This window comes from Macrotis lagotis, chromosome 7 (genome assembly GCF_037893015.1).
Source record: "Macrotis lagotis isolate mMagLag1 chromosome 7, bilby.v1.9.chrom.fasta, whole genome shotgun sequence".
Lineage (NCBI taxonomy): Eukaryota > Metazoa > Chordata > Mammalia > Peramelemorphia > Peramelidae > Macrotis > Macrotis lagotis.
This window is the reverse complement of record NC_133664.1, coordinates 206141742-206152599: the sequence shown is the minus strand read 5'-3', so window position 1 is coordinate 206152599 and position 10858 is coordinate 206141742. Positions and strand designations below refer to the sequence as shown.

The following is a 10858-nucleotide window of genomic DNA, read 5'->3' as shown; positions in this document are numbered from 1 at the left end:
GGAAAACAAATAGTAAGGACCTATTATATACAAATTTATATTATATTATATTTGTTATATTATATTTATTATATTATATACAGATTATATACAAATTATATTATATACAGATTACAAAATAAATACAAGGTATGAGAGCAAAGCACTAGAAGTTGTGGAAATCAAAGGGTGTTGTTTAAGTGGAGTTTTAAAGATAACTAGGGATTCCAAGAACTAATGAGGAAAGAGCACATTACAGATATGAAAGGTAGACAGTGCAAAGGCATGGAGACAGAAGATGGAGCTTTGGAATTGGAAGAAGAGCAAGTAAGCAAATATGTCTAGATCCTATATAAAGACGAGTTTATATTTGATTGTAAGGATAATAAGGAACCACTAGAGTGAATTAAATAAGGTTGGGGTGGGGCAGAGTAATATCAGTTCTACACTATAGAAAAATTGCTCTGCAGTTGAGTAGATGGAATGAAGCAGAAACTTGAAGCAAAGAAATCAATTAGAAGGGTATTCAAGGGGTTGGCTAGGTGGCACAGAGGAAAAGAGCACTGGCCCTGGAGTCAGGAGTACCTGAGTTCAAATCCAGCCTCAGACACTTCATAATTACCTAGCTGTGTGGCCTTGGACAAGCCACTTAACCCTATTGGCCTTGCAAAAAACAAAACAAAAAATAAAAGAAGAAGGGTATTCAAATAGTCAGGCTAGAGGTGCTGAAAGACTGGGGAGAGAAAGGAGATATTGTGAAGGTGGACAAGACAAAATTTTCCAACAGATTGATTATGCTAGGTAATCAAGGATAACAGGAGTTTTTAACTTGTATGTCTGAGAGGATAATGATACTCTCAATAGTAATAGGAGAGGGAAGAGGAAAAGGTCTTGGAAGGAAGATAATGATCTCTGTTTTGGACTGAGATGCTTTTGGGACATTCAGGTTAAAATGTCTAAAAGGCAATAAGTAATATAGGACTGTAGCTCAGAAGAGAGACTGGCTGTAGAGACATGAGGGTCAAGTGTATTGAGAAATTAGCTAAATACAGGGGTATTGATAAGATCACCACAAGAAAGTAGAGAGGGTCTAGGATGTTTACTGTAAGCAAGGGTGGGGGGTGGGGATTTGATTTCCTTCCCCACTATACTTGAAAAAAAATCCCAGAAAGCAAAGAGTAAATAAGAGACAACAGATGTTAACATACAGTCCTCTCTATGAAATATAAACACCCTTCTCTGTATTAAAGGCAGCAAACATGTTAAATAAGCAAAAATTGAATAAATCTGTTTGGGACTTTAAATTTTTCATCTCTGAAGGATTTCATTAATTTGGGTAAATTCAAACTAAAAACTAGAAGTGGACGAGAAAAATTAATCTTTGAAAGGGAATTGTTCTTGGAACTGCTGAAAATTAAATAAATGTGTGCACTGAGTTAGAGGCAATCATCTGCTCCCCAGAAGAGTGGTCAAATAAAACTATGTAGAGACAAATCTTCAGGCTGTATTCTGATTAAATTAACTATCAAGAAACTTTTATATCTTTATAACAAACCTGATCTTTGGCAATACCTGAGAGGACAAGTTTAAGACATTGAAAGGGGCAACTAGGTGGCACAATAGATAGAGCACTGGCCTTGGAGTCAGGTGGACCTGAGTTCAAATCCAGCATCAGACATTTATTAATTATCTAGCTGTGTGACCATGTGAAAGTCACTTAACCCCATTACCTTGCAAAAAAACAAAAAATACAAAAGATATTCCAAAGTCAAAGTTAATACATTTCTCTCCAAATCACCAGGCACATTGTCCTTATTACTTACCTCCCAAATAGGGAAGTGGCCATGCAGCATCACCTGATAGACCAATTAAATTTTCTTTTGCCCTGCTACCTCACTCTAAGGCTGTATAAAACCCTATCTCCCCTTTGAGCTGTTGCCATTTCCTTCTTCAGCTCATTTTAGTTGAGCAAACTGAGACAAACAGGATTAAGTAATTTGCCCAGAATCACACAACTAGCAGATGTCTGATGCTGAATTTGTACCCAGCACTTCCTGACTCCAGGCCCTGCCTACTGTTGGCACCCTATTCCTCTTCCAAATTTTAATAAAAATGAATATAAATCAACATGGCCATTGCTTCTGTTAAGAGAATCCCTTTGAGTATAAGTTATAGGATCCCTGAGGGGCAGAGCCAAGATGACGGCATGAAGGCAGCATTTCCCCAGAACTCCTTCCCCCCCAAACTCCAAAAGCCAACAAATGATGACTCTAGTCAAAATTTAGAGGGGCAGAACCCACAAAAAGACTGAGTGATACATTTTCCTAGTCCAAGATAAATTAGAAGTTCTGTATTTCACCAGGACTGGGGATCAGAAAAAAGCTGCAGCCACAGCACAACCCAGCCCAGCCCAGAGATCACTGGCAACAGCCTGAAGGAATGGTGAGAGAACTCTGATACACCAGAATGAGTGTGGAGTAAGGAGCATTGACTGCAGAATCTGCAGTGAAAATCTGGAGAAAGCAGCCTGCACCCCAAAAGATGTTAAGGGAAGTCTGCAGAGATTTCTCTGCTCTCCCTCAGGGTAGGACTCTTTTGCTAGCCTACATTCAGATCCAGGCTGTAATTTGGATTTCCATATTAAGTAACCAAGCTAGATCCCTCCTTATAGCTCCAGGGCAGAGGGAAGTACAAGGGCCATCTACATATCAAAACATAGACTAGAGAGCATAAGACCATGGAGGAATAAAGGTTCCAGTGGGGTGTCCCCAAAAAAACCCTAAAGCCTTGTAAGTGCTCTTGGGCTAAGGAAATGAGTAAACATCAGAAAAAGAAGGATCTGACCATAGAGAATTTCTTTAGTCCCATGGAAGATCAAAACACATACTCAGATGATGACAAAATCGAAGCTTCCATATCCAAAACCTCCAAGAGAAATAGAAAATGGGCTCAGACTATGGATGAGCTCAAAAAAAAGACTTTGAAAAGCAATTAAGGGAGATGGAGGAAATATTGGGAGGAGAAATGAGAGTGATGCAGAAAAATCATGAAAATCAAATCAACAGATTCGTGAAAGATATACAAAAAAACTGAAGAAAATAATATGTTAAGAATCAGTTTAGGCCTAATGGAAAAAGCAAAACAAAAGGCAAATGAGGAGAAAAATGGCTTAAAAGGAAGAATTGGCCAGCTGGAAAAGGAGATAAAAAATCTCTCTGAAGAAAATAACTCCTTCAAATGCAGAATGGAGCTAAAAGAAGCTGATGACTTTGCAAGAAAGCAGGAAGAAATAAAACTCTTCCAAAAAAAGTCAAAAATTAGAAGAAAATGTGAAATATCTCACTGGAAAAACAACCAACCTCGAAAACAGATCCAGAAGAAATAATTTAAAAATTATTGTGCTATCTGAAAGCCATGACTGGGAGAAGAGCCTAGACTTCGTTTTTCAAGAAATAATACAGCAAAACTGCCCTGAGATCCTAAAGCAGAGGGTAAAATAGAAATCAAGAGAATTCACCGATCACCTCCTGAAAGAGATCCCAAAAGAAAAATTTCCAGGAATATTATAGCCAGATTCCAAAACTCTCAAATCAAAGAGAAAACTCTAAAAGCTGCCAGAAACAAAATTCAACTACTGAGGCTCCATAGTCAGTACTGCACAGGATCCTGGCAGCATCTACATTAAAGGCTCCTAGGGATTGGAATATGATATTCTGGAAGGCAAATGATCTTGATTTACAACTGAGAATCAACTACCAGCCAAACTGAACATCCTCTTTCAGGGGAAAAGATGGACTTTCAATGAAACAGGGGACTTTCAAACTTTCCTATTGAAACAATCAGAGCTGAACAGAAAGTTTGATCTCCAAGTACAGGACTCTGGTGAACCATAGAGGGGGTGGAAGAGAAAGACTAACGATGAGAAACTTGATGATATTGAACTGTTTGTATTCCTGCATGGGAAGAAGATATTGATAATTCATATGAGCTTTCTCATTTATAAGAGCAATTAGAAGGAGTATATATAGACAGGACATAGGAAAGAGAAGAATATAATGGTATAATATAGTAAAAAGATGTAGTCAATGGGTGATAAAGGAAAGTACTGGGAGGAAGGGAAAGGAGATGAAGAAGAAGAAGCTAAGAAATTTCACATAAGAGTCAAGAAAAAGATTTTTCAGGGGGAAGAGTCTCCACAGGAGAGAATCGTCTCAGGTGCTCTCTCTCTCTGATATTTCCAAACTTATAAAATAAGGACTCTAACTGAATTTTTGAGAGACAGAACCCACAGAGGGATCCAATGAGGAAGTTCTCCAGCCCAAGGCAACCTGGAAAAGAGTGGAAAGTCTCCACTCCACAGGGTTGGAGGGGAAGCAGCCAGAGTGAAAGAACTTCAGCCTCCCAGAGGCAGCCCCCAGGCTCTGAGAGCCTCAACTCATGGCAGTAGGGGCAGTTTCCTGACTACACCCTGAGGAGCACCAGGCATAACTTGGGGGATCAGTGGGGGACCTCAGCCAGAGGGAGCAGGTGAAACACAGCCATCAGGGCACTCAGAGAGCAGCGTGGCCACAGCAACCCAGATCCATGAACCAGAAGCAGGTGGAGCTGATAAGCAGGAACGCCCAGGCCTGAGTGCTGAGCCTAGGGAGGGGAGTGTAGAGAGACTGCTGAGATCTATCCTTTGTCCCTGGAACAGGACTCTGGGGCTCTGACCACATTCAGATCCCAATTGCAGTCTAGGCCCCCCCATAGAACAGCAGCCCCCCACTTCAGTCCTGTGGGAGAGGGGTGCACTTGGGGTCATTCACAGACTAGGAGGGAAGACAGAGCCTCAAACACTGAGATCCTTGTGGGTGGGTGGGGTGCCAATAATACTCAAAAGCTCAGGAAACACCCTAAAACCAGGCACAGGCTGGAGAAATGAGTAAGCAGAGAGAAAAAAGAGGAACACGACCACTGAGAAATACTTTGTCTATGATCCCAAGAAGGATCAAAATACTCAATCTGAAGATTAGGAAGTACAAGCTCCTGCATCTAAAGACCCCAAGAAAAAATCGGGCTATGACAGAGCTCAAAAAAAGACTTTGAAAATCAGGTGAGGGAGATAGAAGAAAAATTGGGAAAAGAAATGAGAGAGATGCAGGAAAAACACGAAAAAGAAGTCAGCAGTTTAGTCAAGGAGATCCAAAAAAAATGTTGAAGAAAATAACATGTTAAAAACCAGCATAGGTTAAATGGATAAAATAGTTCAAAAAGTTATTGAGGAGAAGAATGCTTTAAAAAAGCAGATTTGGCCAGATGGAAAAAGTGATAAGAAATTCTGAGGAAAACAAATCCTTCAGATGTAGAATGGAACTGAGGGAGGCTACAGATTTTATAAGAAATCAAGATACAATATTTCAAAACCAAAAGAATGAAAAAATTAGAAGAAAATGTGGAACACCTCATTGAAAAAACAACTGATATAGAAAACAGATTGAGGAAAGATAATTTAAAAATTATTGGGATACCTGAAAGTCATGATCAGGAAAAGAGCCTTGACATCATTTTCAAAGAATTACTACAGGAAAATTGCCCTGATATCCTAGAAGCAGAGGGCAAAATAGAAACTGAGAAAATATAGCAATTTCCCCCAGAAAGAAATCCAAAAAAACAACCCCCAAGGAATATTATAGCCAAGTTCCAGAACTCTCAAGTCAAAGAGAAAATATTACAAGCAGCCAGAAGGGCACAATTCAAATATCGTGGAGCTGCAGTCAGGATCACATAGGACTTAGTAGCAACTACATTAAAAGGTCATAGGGCTTGGAATATAATATTCTGGAAGGCAAAAGAGCTCAGAATATAACTGAGAATCAACTACCCAGCAAAACTGAACATCCTCTTCCAAGGAAAAAGATGGACTTTCAATGAACCAGGGGAATTTCAAATGTTCCTGTTGGAATGGCCAGAGCTGAACAGAAGGTTTGATCTTCAAATACAAGGACTCAGGTGAAGCATAGAGAGTGGAGGAGAAGGTTAAAATATGAGGGACTTAATGATGATGAACTACATGTATTCCTGCATAGAAAAATGATACTGATAATACTCATATGAACCTTCTCATTTAATAGAGCAGGTAGAGGGAGCTTTTATAGATTAAGCACAGGAGAGAGCTGAATTTGATTATAGAATATAGGGTAAAAATGGAGTCAATGGATAAAAGGGAAATGTAATGGGAGAAAGAAAAAGGAGATGGGGAATAGGCCAAGATATTTCATATAATAAGATTTTTCTTTATTACAATGAGCTATTGCAATTATATGGAATGGGGGAAGGCAAGGGGGAATGAGGGAACCTTCACTCTCATCAGAGGGGGATAGGAGAGGAAATAGCATATATACTCAATGGGGTATAGACATCTAGAGTAAGAAGGAGAGAAGGGGGACAGGGGAAAGGGGGCATGTGAGTGATGGAGGAGAGGATAGACTGTGGGGGGAGAGTATTCAGATATAACACATTTTCTTTCTTACTTCTTGCAAAGGGCTGGGATTGGATAGCCTGTCTGGGACCATAGGACCGGGTGGATGCTGTACCTAAGGGGTGGTATGTGGGCTTGGGTCCTCCTGGCCCCAGGGCTGGGGTTATGTCTGCTGCACCACTCAGCTACCCTACAGCTCATTTAAGAAGAGGGACAGAGTGAAAGGAGAGAGAAAATATTGTATATGGTAGTGGGGAAGTACGAATGGAGGGAGTTGTGGTCAGCATTGGTGACAGTGGAAAAATATGGAAGTGGCTTTTGTAATGGACTTATAAAGAATATGATCCACCTGCGACAGAGATGGAGGTGTTGGAACACAGACTGAAGCACATTATTATTACTATTATTATTATTATTATCATCATTATTTGGGGGATTGCAGGGCAAGTGGGGTTGGGTGGTTTGCCTGGGGCCACACAGCTGTGTGATTATTGGGTGTCTGAGGCCAAATTTGGGCCTGGGTGCTCCTGGCTCCAGGTCCGGTACTCTGTCCCCTGCACCACCTGGCCACTCCCTATCATTATTTATTATTATTATTATTATTATTATTATTATTATTATTATTATTATTTTATTTTATTTGGGCCTTTTTTTGGTTTTTGCAGGGTAATGGGGTTGGGTTGGCTTGCCCAGGGTCACACGGCTGGGTTATTGTTGGGTGTCTGGGGCTGGATTTGGGCTCAGGTGCTCCTGGCTCTAGGGCTGGTACTCTGTCCACTGCACCACCTGGCTGCACTTATTATTATTATTTTTTTTCTCCTTCTTTTACTTTATCACTCATGTGGGTCAGTATTTTTTGGGGGGAGGGGGTATTATGTTTACTCTTAAACAAGAATGTTTTAATAATGTATAAAAAATCATTTGTACAAAAATAAGAATAAATAAAAAATAAATAAACTTTTTAAAAAAGAGTAAAGAAAAGCTTTTTCAACGGAGTGGCAAGGGGGAATGAGTAAACCTTCATTCTCATCAGAAATGGCTCAGAGAGGAAATAACACACACTTAATAGGGTGAGGAAATATATCATACCCTAGAGAAAAATGAGAAGAAAAGGATGGGATAAGGGGAAATGGGGGAAGGGAAGGGGGGAATAGGTGATAGAAGAGAGGGAAGATTGAGAGAGACGGTACTCAGATTCAACACTCTTTTGGACAGGGCCAGGATGAAAGGGGAGAAAGAATAGAAAAAAAATGAGAGTGGGGAGGAATAGAGTGGAGGCACAGCTAGTAATAGCAACTGTGGGAAAAATATTGAAGACCTTTGCTGGTGGACTTATGATAAAGAAAGCAACACACCCCAGAGAGCCATTGGAATTTGAACACAGACTGAAGTACATTCTCTCTCTCTTTCTCTCTCTCTCTCTCTCTTATTGAGGTCTCTCATCTTCTTTGGGAGAGGGGTTTATGTTTACTCTTATAACACATTCAATTTACATCAATGTATGGCATGGAAACAATGTAGAGACTATTAGACAGCCTTCTGTGTGGAGGGAGGGAAGGGGGAGAAATTTTAAAATTCAAAACCTTACAAAAAATGATAGGTAGATACTACTATTGTATATAATTGGAAAACAAATAAAATGTTAACAAAGTTATAAGATCCCTGATGTGTATGAATATTCAGTGAGGACTAGTACCCTGTGAGGGTTTGCTGAGTCCTTATTAGGGATGGTTATCCACCTTTGGTGTTTGCCTACCACCCAATTTTTACCTGTGGTTCGAAGAAGCTATAGCATGTGCAGGAGCCATAATCCAGTAAAACCAGCTCACCAGAAGGATTAAACCATTTTGAGGATAGTGGACAGTCTCACACCTGTTGATGAAGTAAAGAGATGGCTTCTACAAGCAGGTGGGGAATTCTCTAGTGAAATAGATAGATGAGAATAATTTGTTTCGATGGCCTTGAAGGCAGCTAAAGCAGGTTCTGTGAAGCACTTGGAGGTTAATGAGATTTGGAAGCTGTCAAGATTAACCACTGCGTCCTGGGCCATTGCCAGTCATCTTAACTTTTGTCCTCCCACTAGACTTTGAAGACTTTGGAAGACAGACTGAGATTGACAATTTTGTTTAACTGTGTCTCACTTAAATTTATTTCGCATGCAAGTCAAAATACCACCCCTCAATGATATTAGTCCTCTTCAAAAGCAACTGATAAACCCCCTAGACTAAAATGAGATGGCACAGTCTTTTGGGATAAGAATTATGATGGTAAGATCAGAGGATTGGGTTGTTACATGATTAGGGAGAAAACATCTGGATATTCAGGGTTATTTCTACTACCTGATATTGCTTCCCTTTATAACTGAGATTTTTATTGTGGAAAACAGTAGAAAAAGAGAATGAAGGGGAATATCTATAAAGGTAATAGAATACAAAACAGTTATGAGAGAGCTCAAGACTGATTCTTCACATGCTTTAATTCCATGGAGGACAGGGAAAGAATAAATGAAAATATAAACATATAGACCATAAATCAGAAAATAAAATTCAAAATAGATTAGAAAAGGAGCTGTATAAGAAAACATAAGGAAAAGATAAAAAGCACAATATAAGCTGTTGAGCCAAAAAAAATCTAAAAAATAAAGACATTTTGCTAAAAAGTAAACAAAATTTACTAAGCATCATGTAAAAATGTAGCAGGAGCAAGATGTAATATAAAAAGAGCAAGAAAGTTCAGTGCCAGAGGTGGTGAATTGGGGTAGTAACTGAACTCAGGATTCTGGGAATACACACCTAAACTCTGGGAAGAATCAGATTTTTTACAGTGGGAAAGACATATAACTGTTTTATCAGATTCTAGAAGATTTGCCTGAAACAGATGATTCCGTTTGGGGCTCTTGAGGAAGCAGTATAGCCTTCAAGCAGAAAAACCAAAACTGTTATCTGAACCACTCATCTCTGATTTACATACTTAAAAGAAATTTTTTGCCAATAGTAGAAATAAGTTCATTATCAGATGCTAATGCTAGCTAAGAATTCATTACATTGTGGACAAATGATACTGACCTAATGCTCACCTGAGTACCAAGTCGGGGATTGGTGTTGGGAGAAGCACCAAGAGTAGACTGAAGAATATAACCAAATATTTTCAGTATTTCTTAGATAGAAAAGAAGGCTATTAGTTTATTCATCAAATGACACTAATGGGAAGAAGGGATCATAAATCAACTGGTGAATGGTTTGGACCAAATATATAACAGCACAGGTATTTTTTAAAAATTGCTTTATTTGACAAATGGAATTCCTTGACTGTTTATGTTTCATTGGATAACACAGTGGTCACCAAAGATATTTTTAAAATGTGCCATATGTGCCTCTCCAATCTCACCCATGATGGTTCCCCCATTTCCTGAAATGGCCTCAGCTGGATAGAAACTGTCTTGGGTACATTCTAACTAGAAATTCCTTCTGCTTATTGTGTCCTTCACTTGGGCATAAACCAAATGAAACCCATCTATATTGATGAGTTTAAAGTGTTTTAAGATGCCACTTTAGGTGCATTAGGAGGAAAGTGAAGCAATGCCTATTATTTCATAGTATTTTTAGGAGATGAGTTCATCTATCTGGATCCTCATCACACTCAGATTTTTGTTGACCCTGAGGAGAATAGAACAGTGGGTGACCAAAATTTCCATTATCAGCAATCCTCCCCTCCCCCCAACCCCTACTGAATGAAGATCCTAAATTGGACCCCTTCAATGGCATTGAGCTTCTTTTGCAAAGAAGATTTTGATCATTGAAGTGTGCTCATCCTAAAGGAGATATTGCAATCACAGAGTATACAGATGTTTGAGCTGGTTCAGAACCCAATAGCCCACTGACCTCCATACAAATCTCCAACCAAACTGTAAGTGATAACTACCACCAATTAGCTGTTTGAACTGGAAAAAGACTTTGAGATTTTGATTAGGTGGAAGTGTAACCATCTAACCTATATGCATCACTAGACTCTGCATTGTAGACAACTTTTCTAGCTACAGAGCCTAAATCACCAACAGCAACCTCTCAGATGGAATAGGATTTTGGATATAAATCCCTCAGAGTTACATAAATTGAAAGAGCTGAAGTCAGAAAATTTAGAACCTAGTGCTGGATTTACCTTCAATCAGCCCTGTGACAGTAGTTGTCATTTAATTTCCATTTCCCTAATTACTAAACTTTAAGGAAGACTTACATATAGAAGAGACTCTGTCATAGACTTTTAAGGGGAGTACTTTGTGCCAATTGTTTATATTGTATCAGCCTTGTAAATAACCCTTTCTTTAAGCTATTTAAGAAGGTCCACCTAGGTAATTCTCAATTGATAATCTCTGAGGCTAAAGCTAACAGAATTAGATAATTGTCCCTAACCTTACAGAGG

The 10858-nt window shown here is 39.2% G+C and overlaps 1 pseudogene; it reads left to right on the top strand.

Annotated features, from left to right (window-relative positions):
• The first annotated feature begins 264 nt into the window (after positions 1 to 264).
• On the top strand, positions 265 to 10349 carry LOC141494255 (cysteine protease ATG4A pseudogene; annotated as a pseudogene).
• The last annotated feature ends 509 nt before the right edge of the window (positions 10350 to 10858 follow it).